Source organism: Nematolebias whitei, chromosome 1, assembly GCF_014905685.2.
Source record: "Nematolebias whitei isolate Nwh7 chromosome 1, NemWhi1, whole genome shotgun sequence".
NCBI classification, from domain to species: Eukaryota; Metazoa; Chordata; class Actinopteri; order Cyprinodontiformes; family Rivulidae; genus Nematolebias; species Nematolebias whitei.
In genome coordinates this window covers 11896197-11907993 of record NC_056498.1, presented here as the reverse complement: position 1 = coordinate 11907993, position 11797 = coordinate 11896197, and positions in this window count along the sequence as shown.

Genomic DNA, 11797 nt, shown 5'->3' with positions numbered 1-11797 from the left:
TATATATATATATATATATATATATGTATGTGTGTGTGTGTGTGTGTGTGTGTGTGTGTGTGTGTGTGTGTGTGTGTGTGTGTGTGTGTGTGTGTGTACAGTATATATGTGTGTGTGTGGCAGCAACAGCATAGTTACCCTTTCAATTTGCAGCTATTCAGATAAAAGATGAAACTATTTACTTTACAAATGATGAGGTCTGTGGTGTATTTTGAGTGGTATTTGTCCATTATTATTATTCTAATGCAAAACACATTAAAAGGAAAAATCAGGAATATGTATATAATTAAATAAATAAACACAAATCAAGTAATGCAAAAAGAGTGGTTAGGAAGGAAATAAACTATTACATTTGAAGGTCAGTTTGCATGCGTAGAAGACTGTGTGCCGCACATGCCAAGGACACAAATAGCATTTCGTGGATGGTAATATTCCTGACATCTTTTCTCCATCTGCAGTCTGAAACATGTTGGCCAAAAAGCACAAGTCTTGAGAATAGTGTGGCCTGGCCCCTGTTTTTGGCCATTACATATTTGATGAATGTCCTGGGGAATGTCACACAGGGAAGGACGTGCCGCCCAGGCAGCAGGGAGCCATAACGACTTGCTGCATATCACATAAACAGATCCGTCATTTGCCAAAGCAAGTGCTGCCAAACTGTGGCTGACAACTCAAACAGAAAGTGAATGATTGCTAACTGCTTGATTAGCTCAGGCTACTTCTGACCATTAAATAAAATTCTGTATAATATTTATAGTTGGATAGTTACATGGTTAAAATTTCTATCAACAAATGGGGCCCAACAAAATACTCATTAACATTTTTTATGTATTTGTTTTTGCTATTGTCATATGGAAGTTATTGTTGGTGTTGTTATACCCGTTATTTCAATTCAGTTTATTTATATAGCACCAAATCACAACAGAAGTCGTTGCAAGGCACTAAACAGAAATATTAGTATTTAAAATAATGTTAACAGAAACATCCATATATAAAAACTAATAATGTAACATTTTTTATCTGAGGAGCAGACTGCTTTGAAATTAACTCCATCACAGAACTCTCATCTTGAGCAAGCATGAAGGCAACAGTGGAAAGGAAAAACTCCCTCATGAGGAAGAAACCTTTAACAGAACCAGGCTCAGGACAAGCGGCCATCTGCTTCAACCGGCTGGGTTTGAGAGGAACAGATACACAATGGCAGGTCGAGAATCACATGTTAAGATAGAAATAGTATAAAATGAAAACTATTCAATTTTAACAATTCATTTAAGGAACTGAGGTCAATTTGTTCTCTAGGTGGTGGGATGTGTAATCATTCTCACCTCCGGGACCTGTGCCCACTCTCATATGTAGCATGTAGACATTTAGGGTTGGGGAGGTGAACGGGCACTGCCTGCTCTCTGGGAAGGGGGAGGGTCTGTGTCGGTCGCCGCCTCACCCCCCCCCAATTTAAACGCACTATATAACAACATGCATCAACACCTTATTTGAGTGGGAGGAGGGAGGAGTGGGGTCTTCTTGTTAATTATTTATTCATTCAACCTTTATTTAGACAGGTAAATCCCATTGAGCCTCGATGACTCATTTACAAGAGAGACCTGATAATTTATATATATATATATATATATATATATATATATATATATATATATATTTTTTTTTTTTTTTTCCTTACACCCCCATTCTTCGTTTGACATTTGGGGTCTGGGGCAGGGAGGGGGGATAGGCTGCCTGGTTGGGGTCTGGGCTGTGGGTGGGCGTTGGGCCGCCTTGTGGGGCGATTGGGGATAGGGCCGGTGCTCCGGTTCTCCCTGGGTTGTTCAGATCTTTTGATCAAGGTTCCTGGTTGCAATGGCTGGCCCTTTGGCTGGGGTGGCTGCCAGGTTCCGGCAGGGGTCAGCTGTGGTTGTGTATGTATGGTCGTTGGTGGTGTATAGCGGCGGTCGGGGGCGTGGCTTCACTTTGACGGGGTGCTGGCTGGTCGGCCTGATGTGACATTTGCGGTGGGGGTGCTGTGTGTGTGGGGGTGGGGGGGGGGGGGTCATACCGGGGCTTCTCCGGGCCTGTGGTGTGTGCTGGGTCGGACTTCCTCAGCTGCTGCTCCCTGCTGCTCTGGCCCCTGGCCAGGGGCCAGGTTGCGGTCGCTGTCGGGTAGGTGGGGTGCATGGACGACCCAACAGAGGGTCTGTCGGGCTGTCTCTGTGTGCCTGTTTATGTCTCGGGTTGGGTTTTAGGTGGTCCCCTTTCTTGGATCAATTTGGGCCCCCCATTAAATGTGGGGTCTACTTCTCCCTGTCGCGCTCCCCTCCGGTGGTGGCCCCCCCTGCCGCAGGTGCATTCGCGGATCTCAGCATTTAGGGCTGGGTGGTGGGGTGTGTGCAGACCCGCCCTGGTGGCTGCATGCTGAGGCCTGGGTGCCCTGGCTCTGTCAGACCTTTGTTGGAAGGTGGTGTGACCTCAGACAATAATTCTGAGTGCCACAGGACAGGGAGGAAAATAAAAATGTTCTCTAGTAGTCTTAAGCCTATGGCAGCATAACAAGCCAACACTAACTATAGGATTTATCAACAAGGAAAGTCTTATGCCCAGTCTTAAAACTGGACAATGTGTCAGCCTCATGGACAGAAACTGGAAGTTGGTTCCACAAGAGAGGAGCCTGATAACTGAAAGATCTTCCTCCCATTCTGCTTTTGAAAACTCTAGGAACTGTGAGTAAACCTGCAGTCTGAGAGTGAAGTGCTCAGTTAGGAAAATACGTAACAATAAGATCTCGAATATAAGATGGACCTAAGTTGTTGAGAGCTTTGTAGGTTAGAAGTAAGATTTTGAATTCAATTCTGGACTTGACAGGGAGTCCATGGAGATAAACTAAAACTGGAGAAATATGATCTCTCCTACTAACTCCAGTTAAGACTCTGGCAGCAGAATTTTGGATCAACTGAAGACTTTTTAAAGAAGTATTTGGACACCCAGAAAATAAACCAGTGCAATTGTCCAGTCTAGATGTGACAAATGCATGAACCAGTTTTCTGCATCATTTTTAGACAAGATATTTCTAATTTTAGTGATGTTACGCAGGTGGAAGAAGGCAGTTCTACCTTTTTAATATGGGGGATAAAATAATATTATTTGAAAAAATAATAATATTTGAAAATAATTGCAATATAATATAGGTTCACTTTTCATATTTTAGAGATACAAATAGAAAATAACAGTCACTTCTCAACTAGAATTTTAATAAATTCCATTCATCCATTACCTGCTTATGCTGATGAAGATTCTCAGTCATCCAGGACATGATGAATTCAAAAAACGTTCAATACAAAAACAACTGGACTTTATTTGTAACAGAAGACGTTCCGCTCCTCATCCGAGGAGCTTTCTCAATTCAAAGAGCAGTGAGTGAGAGATTCAGGTTATAAGGCTGAGTGAGATAAGACACACATACATATGTAGATTTGACAAGCCACACATCCACACCTTAACAGTAGGGGTTTCTTAAAGTCTTTGTTCCTCTAATTCACAGATGAGACCCCTCTGTTCCCATCAGGTGTGAAAACTGGCTGGGAATAAGACTTAAAGTTGCATTATAGGTTTTTAAAAGTGGAAATCTGAGGCCTCCTCCTCTAAATTGCTTCCTTCACCCCCCTCTCAAACCATCTGTGTTCTCGGTCCAAAATGTGCACATTTTGGTCCTCAAAAGAGTGTCCCTTCTCTGTGAGGTGGAGGTGAACAGATGAATCTTGTCCTGAAGAACTGGATCTCCTGTGTTGAGTCATGCGTCTGTGAAGAGGCTGTTTAGTTTATCCAATGTAGTCAAATCTTGTCAAATCTACATATGTGTGTGTGTCTTATCTCACTCAGCCTTATAACCTGAATCTCTCACTCTCTGCTCATTGAATTGAGAAAGCTCCTCGGATGAGGAGCGGAACGTCTTCTGTTACAAATAAAGTCCAGTTGTTTTTGTATTGAACGTTTTTTGAATTACCCGCTTATACTTTTTTAGGTTGCGGGTGTCACCGGTGCCCATATCCAGCAATCACTGCGCGAGAGGCCGGGGACACCCTGGACAGGTCTCCAGTCCATCACAGGGACACATAGAGATGAATGAGACAAACAACCATTCACTCTCTCACTCACACCTAGAGACAATTTAGAATTACCAATCAGTCTAACATGCATGTTTTTGGTCTGTGGGAGAGACCTGGAGAAAACCCACGCATACACGGAGAGAGCATGCAAACTCCACCCAGAAAGGTCCTAGGCTGGGACTTGAACAGCTGACCTTCTCAATGAGAGGCAACAGCTCTACAAACTGATCCACTGTGCTGCTCCAGAATTAAATTGAATTTCAAATTGCTATTAAATGATAAGGATGTTCTACAAATCCATTTCATGGATTGAAAACTCAAAGAAGTGACCCTTTCACCTTTTTATTGTCTGAACATTATTTGTTGTTCTAATAAAAAGAGGAATTTAATACATGTGATAAAAGTTAAACATCAATTTTGTACACATTCAAAGATATCTTAAACCCAGTTTAGACATTTGCAGTCGAGTATTCTTTGACTCAAACTTTGAATTTCTGCTGCAAAATTTGCCAGAGCCATAGAGCTCTACATGCATTTGCATTGCACACCTTTTTATAATACTTGCCCATTGCATCTTTACTATAAAAAGTATGGGTAAATATATATTGAATTCTTAAAATGCCCTAAATTACAAACATAAATAAGAAAACATCCCAAGCCTTTATAGACAGATGGTATTACCAAAATATAATCTGACTAAGGCATAACAATGTTAAAAATGGATACCACCCAACCCTAGTAATGTCATTACTCTGCATCCGAGCTCCATGATTAAGCACTCCCACACACACTGGAACACAGTATTACAGATTCAACAGATGTTCATTGTTATGAGCCATTAAAATTTATTTTACTCCATTAATTAATGTAGTACTAATCTAATAGTAGTACAGAATAAACTGAGATGAACACAAACCAAAGCTCTTCAAGTAAAAATGAAGCACTGAATAAGCTGTGTTTAATAGAGCAATGCTACTACCGGATGCAAGGGAGTCAAACACATCTCAGATTGTAGTTCTGAGGGAGGGCAGAACAGCCAGAAGGAGGAAAGAAGCAGGAACGGAACGGGCAGCTGTTGAGAGAAAGCTGGAGGGAACAGAAAGTACGAGCTTTTTATTTGAATATTATTTGAATATCAAATGATAGCAATTTTCTTTGACCATCTTTCTGGCAGGACTTGCTAACGGTACTTTTGTATAAATAAGTCACCACAGTGAATTTAACTCCACTTTATAGGCTGCCTGTGAAAATGAGTTCCAGCCTCCTGTCTCGCCAATTTATTTTCTTCCTCTTCCTCTGAGTTTGTTCCTTTTTTTCTCTCTCTCTCTCTCATTGCTCATCTTCATTCCCTTCATCTCCTCTCTGGCTATGTATCATCAGTTATCAGTTGTTAACATAGCTCACGGGTGGGTAACTTTTTTTTTCTTCTTTTTGTCAGGGCCATTTTTTAACAAAGTGAAAGGATTCAAGGATTAAAATGGCTGAAACAGCCAAGTGACTTTAGAAAAACACAAGCAGTCGTCCTCCGATGGGAGAGCTGATGGTTTGATTCCACCAGCAGTTACATGTTAAAGTTTCCCTGGACTCATTGCCTCCAATGTGTGTCCCATCGGTGTATGAATGTGATCTAAAGCTCTTATTAGTTTCTACAGATTCAGATTAGCTTTGTAGAGATTATAGAACAGTGTGTGAATGGGAAAATGAGAGCACAGATTGTGTTGTAAAGAGCTTTGAGTATCTTGATAAGATAAAAAAGTTGCTAAAAAAGTACAGTCCATTTCCATTTTCCCATTTACAAAAGTCAATATGGCTACGTTCACACTGCAGATCTTAATGCTCAATTCTGATTTTTTTGCTAAGGTCCAATTCATTATCATTCAAATGCAACCTCCATCAGACTCCAGTGAGAACCATTTACCGTTTGAGGTGACTGCATCCGCAGAAGAAAACGTGAAACGTCACACGCAGTACACTGTGTTTAGTACATAAATATGGATGCTATACGTGTTAATGTGTGTGATTCTGAAGTTGTTGTACCGATTAAATTATCTGCTGGTTTGGCCCAGTGCTTACATTTGATCTTGCCATTGATGGATACCCCAGTAAAGCACTGAATTTTTGGAATGAGCGTGACATACTGAAAGACAATATAACTCAAGTTAGTATCAATATGATCCGACCCTAACGTTAGGATCTTATGTTGCTGTAGATTCTCAGACATCCAGGACATGGGAAATTAAAAGTACAAAGATTATCAACTGGACTTTTGTTCTGTGGCTGAAGATGTGGAATTACAAGATTTAAACTGCATGAGATTGGTATTCTTATTGTTAAGACTTGGATCAATGAGTTTCCTCATACCTCCATGACATAAAAACTGGATGAAATATGTATGGCATTACCTTTCAGACTGATGCCAGGTTTAGGGTTACTCTCTTTACTACTCATGCAAGATATCTGCTTAAAATCATACAGATTTTAATGAAACTTTCAAAAGTTATCCATTGGCCTTACATCTACAATTGATTTATATTCTGTAGCCAAATAACTACTACAACTAATATGGAAGATATGGGAAGATGTAAAAGGTACTGACATACTAAAATCAGGTCCTGAACTGGAAGCTGCATACGTGTTTAATCATCACACTTATTGTTTTCTTAATTTGTTTATAATGTTTTATAAAGTTGATGTCAAAATTAAAAAGAGCCTTCACTTCCATTCTTGAGGATTGAATGTGGAGCTCTGATATAATAAAGGTCAAGAAGAGTTCGGGTGTATGCACTCTTCTCTCTGGGGGTATTTAGAAGAAAATTACATGTCCTATAGTAATGGGAAATGCATGGAGCAACCAAAGACAAAAATGTTTTTGATCTATTTAAATTTGAACAATTAAGTGTATAGGACGTGAATAAAATGTGGAAATTCAAGGTTCACAAAAATGTTGGAAAGTGTAGACAAAACCACTATTTGATGGTTACGTCACACTTAAAATTAATGTTTTAATGGTAAAATCTAAAAATAAATCTAAACCATACACTGTAATTAAAAATAAATAAATAAATAAATACTGAAAAGCCAAACTCAGTCATAATCCAACTTTTTATAAACACATTTAAACTTTTAATGTGAAGTACGTCAGAGCTAGAACTCGAGGTGGGGCTGGGTTGTTTACCTACGTCACAAAATCTCGTATTGTTTTTGTTAATTCATCAACACCAGAAGATGCACTTCTAATTCTGTTGAACCAAAATTCAAAAATTTACTCATTTTCATTGTCTGATTTTCACTGTTGTGGGTGTTTGGAAAGTGTATTAACGAATTAATCCACTCCTGCGAATGAGGGAGATAAAAAAAAATAAAGTTTTTTGCATCTATCTTTATTTTAAGGTACAACCTTCTGTTGATAAAATATTTTTTTTCTTCTCAGATTTCCAAAGATTTTATTTAACTGCCTTCACCCTTGTTTGAATTTATACAAAATGTGTATGACTTTACCGCTTTTGGCACTTTCCTATTCTTTAATGGGATTTACCTTTTTTTTTTTTTAGATTATGGGTGCTGTTTGTACAGTTACACAGTCACAAATTAACTGCAATATTTTTTTTTTCCCTTTCATACGAAAAAAATGGGTTATTTTTTCAAAGTCATATTTTCACCATGTTATTCATACATTCATAAATGTCATAGTTCACTAGCTAAATTTTTAATTTACAAGCTACATATTTAGTTTACAAATTAAATATTTAACTTGCAAGTTAACTATTTAGTTAGCAAGCTAAATATTTATCTCCACACTAAATATTTAGTTTACAAACTACATGTTTATGTCCAAGCTAAATGTTTAATTTATAAACTCAATATTTAACTTGCAAGTTAAATATTTAGTTAGTGAACTAAACATTTGGGTGTAAATTAAATATTTAATTTACAAGCTAAATATTTATTTTCAAAACTAAACATTTAATTTACAAACTAAATATTTATTGCCCAAGCAAAATATTTAACTTCCAAAATAAGCATTTCATTTCTAAGCTAAATATTTAATTCCTAAACTAAATATTCAATTTGCTAACAAATTATTTAGCTCGGACCTAAACATTTATTTTCCAAACCAAACATTTAATTTTCAAAATAAATATTTAATTTGCTAACAAAATATTTAGGGTGGACATAAATATTTAACTTGAAAGTTAAGTATTTAATTTGTAAACTAAATATTTATCTTGTAAATGAAATAATAAAGTTTGGAACTATGATATTTATAAATGTATGAATAACATGGTGAAATTATGACTTTGAAAAAAAAAATTATGAAAGGCTAAATAAACCACAATATTGCTGTTAGTTTTTGACTGTGTAACTTTACAAACAGCACCCCATATTAGATCAGATACCTCATATTGTTTGTAATCTATATGGTGAGATGAGCTGACTCACACAAATGTGCTCCATATTAGGGAGCGATGACTGATAAATCTCAGACGTCCAACACACAGCTACACAACCAATGAAACTACGCTCATGCTAAATTGCACACAATCATATGCTACAGATGCATTTGTCCGCTATGCCATCAAGCCTGGAAGGTGTGTGCACACTGAAACCCAGTGACGCTGTACTCTAATATCCCTCAGACTTGTGTGATTTAATCCTCATTATACATGCTGACATCCTCCACAACTCCACCATTTCAAACCAGCCAACCAAATCGATTGCAGCTCATTCCAAGGGAACGTGCTTCTGCTGCAGCATTGTGTGATGCAGAAATGGATTCTAAGTATATTTAGTGTGATGTGACACTATAGGTTGTCATGCAAAAACAAAAAGGAATTGCCTAGTAAAAACAGCCAATGAGCAAATATATACTAATGAAATCCTCTCTTACCTTGAAAAAAATGACACGGTTTGTCAAACCTTGACAAAGAGCTGTGCACAATCTCATGAGATATTGAAAGATGCAGAGCTCACATGTTGGGAATGACGCTCTGCCAGTACCATACTAATTTATTTCACTTAATGGTTTAAATTGTACTGATTTATATTTTTATGTAGACTAATCTCAGTTAGCTGTGGTGACCATCTTGAATTGCAGTGGTGAGCACAGCTAATGAAAAAGTTAGCTTTGCTAACCGCTAAATAGATACAATAAAGTAGCAGAATCTAACACTAAAGAGCTTTTATCATGCACTGCTGTCACTGACACTGCAATGTGACAATGCTGTCAGTGAACGCAACTCAAAACGGTTAATAAAGCGTCCATGTCTCATTCAGAGGCCAACTTTCAGAAATTAATCCGGTCCATTGGAACCAAACAGGCAAAGCAGAACTCTGCTGTGAAGCAGAGTGATGCATTCAATGTGTGTCAGATTTCTCTCTTGTGCCATTTACTATAATGAATTTACTCACTTTGGTAATCCTCTTTGTGGTTAACTACTTTTATAAAGTAAGTAAGTTTTATAAAGTAGAAACTTATATTCTCTGTTGTTTTTTTATTTATTGTGTGATTCCTTGTGTATGTTCCTTTGTAGTGAAACTCTGGCACAACAATTTCCTGTGGGATCAATAAAGTTCTACATTATCTTATATTATCAACAAAGTTGCTGTGCACCATCATCAATATTCTCTTGGTAATAAATTTGTTTTTGCTAAAGTAAAGTGTGAACTCACGTGTGAAAGTGTCACGTCCCAGAAACAGCCACATCCAAGAAACAGTGTGAGCATTGCAATGCATGCTGGGTAGAAATTATGTGTGCAATGTTTCCCACTGTTTAGGATCATTCTGAGTGAAAATGGGCGTTTTATCTTATTTTTCTGTTGTGGCTTGGTTTGGCATTTATGATAAAGACTGTCATTGGCTGTAAACTGACACCATGAGTCAGACTGTTTGCGGTAGATATGAGGAAAGCACTGCGAGGGTGCTGACATCCCCGGATGGTACTTGGCTTTGTTGAGCTTTTCACTGTGCACATCACCATTGTCCTGTATTATTTTAATGTGGAGAACTGTCTTTTGAAAAAAGTTACCGACTTGAATTTACTGGATTTAAATATAGCAGGAAATTTCACTAACGTTTTTCAAAGTTGGCAAAATCGCTAATCCGCTACATGGAAAGTTAGATCTGTAGCACATTAGCGGAGCAGTGCCCGCCACTGTTAATGTGGATTGACCTCAGATATCAAGTCAGTGATTACTGTATTAATGTTTAGTAAAAATTCTTCCAAAGATTCACGAGATACTTTGCTAACAGACAAACAGAGTGGACTTACTGGTAATCTATTACTGCTGAACCTTAAAGCAAAATATTTGAAATATGTGTTGTGAATGATGCTACAACTACACAACATTTTAGGACAATAGCTGTAAATTTGACTAAATAACCGCCTTTTTTTGTTTTTCTAAACTGAATTAGCTCAGGCAATAGGATAACTCCAAAATGATTCAGTTTTAGATGAATATTGATTAATATTTACTGAAGGTTTCATTTAAAAGGTTCTAACTGACTGCAAATAATCAATGGCAAAATAACAAATGCACTGCAGTCAGTTTGTGCTCAAAAATATGTGGTGATCAGTTTCAACTAGTACCACACTAATTTTGAGGTCAACATTTGTAACGCTGAGTTATTAGGATTTCTTGTATAGTTTTAAATTTTTTAGCTGAAGTAAAATCTTGAAATTGGTTGAATCCTACTTTTTTTTTTTTGGGGGGGGGGGGGGTGATAGATGCACGTTCAACGATTACGTTCTGCAAATTTCACTCCAATGCATCCAGTGGTTCATAAGATATTCTGCTAACAGACATGTGCACACAGAAACAGGCAAAAACATAATCACTCTCATTTTGGAGATGTGAAATAAAAATTAAAAAAACGGCAAAAACAACAGAACAATACAGGAGTTTGATGAATGGGCTCCGGTTTATCATTTCTGCATGATGTAATGCATTAAACAGCTGATTAAGGAAGGCAAAGTGCTGCCGAGCTGATATTTCAGACTAATCGCAAATCTGCATCCATTTTTCATCAATCCTCAGGTGGCTGTGCTAAACTGACAGAGGAGCGATTGAAATAAATGAATGTCTCCACTTCCTGAACTGCAGCCAGCACCTGTTGGCAGTTTCAATGTATGTGCACGGTGTGTGCTTCGGCTTGGGAGGGGATGGTACAGTGGTGAGAGTACAGCTCGTTCAGTTCACACAGGCATCTGCATACTGGCATTATTATTACTTTATTAAAAAACAATCATGGATTTAGATAAGAAAAACAATTCTTTGTGCAAATCCTATTTTTTCTGGTATTAGATCACATTGATACTTTGTTTATTCATCTCCTCTACTTTCCGTATGGTACAAAGTACTTCAATTCCTGAAGGGGTGGTGTGAGGTGGTAGGATTGGAATGCCTGACCCAGCTTGGGTTAAAACCTGGGTTACACGTATTTGCATTTGGTGTTATGGCCTGATTCCAGGAACCCAGAGACCTGAGTTTTCATTCAGGCGGGGCTGATGGGAATGATTTGATATCAACTGTTGGTTTACTGGCCTGAGGGTGGGTGGGGTGCGGGGTTCACTTCACAGATGAGTCATGCTCCAGCGACGGCTCATTCCCACCACTAGTCTGAGAGACGGAGACACCTCCGTGTTGCACGCTGTTTGTACTGTCTTTTCGAGCGCGCGGGGGGGGGGGGGGGGGGGGGGGGGGGG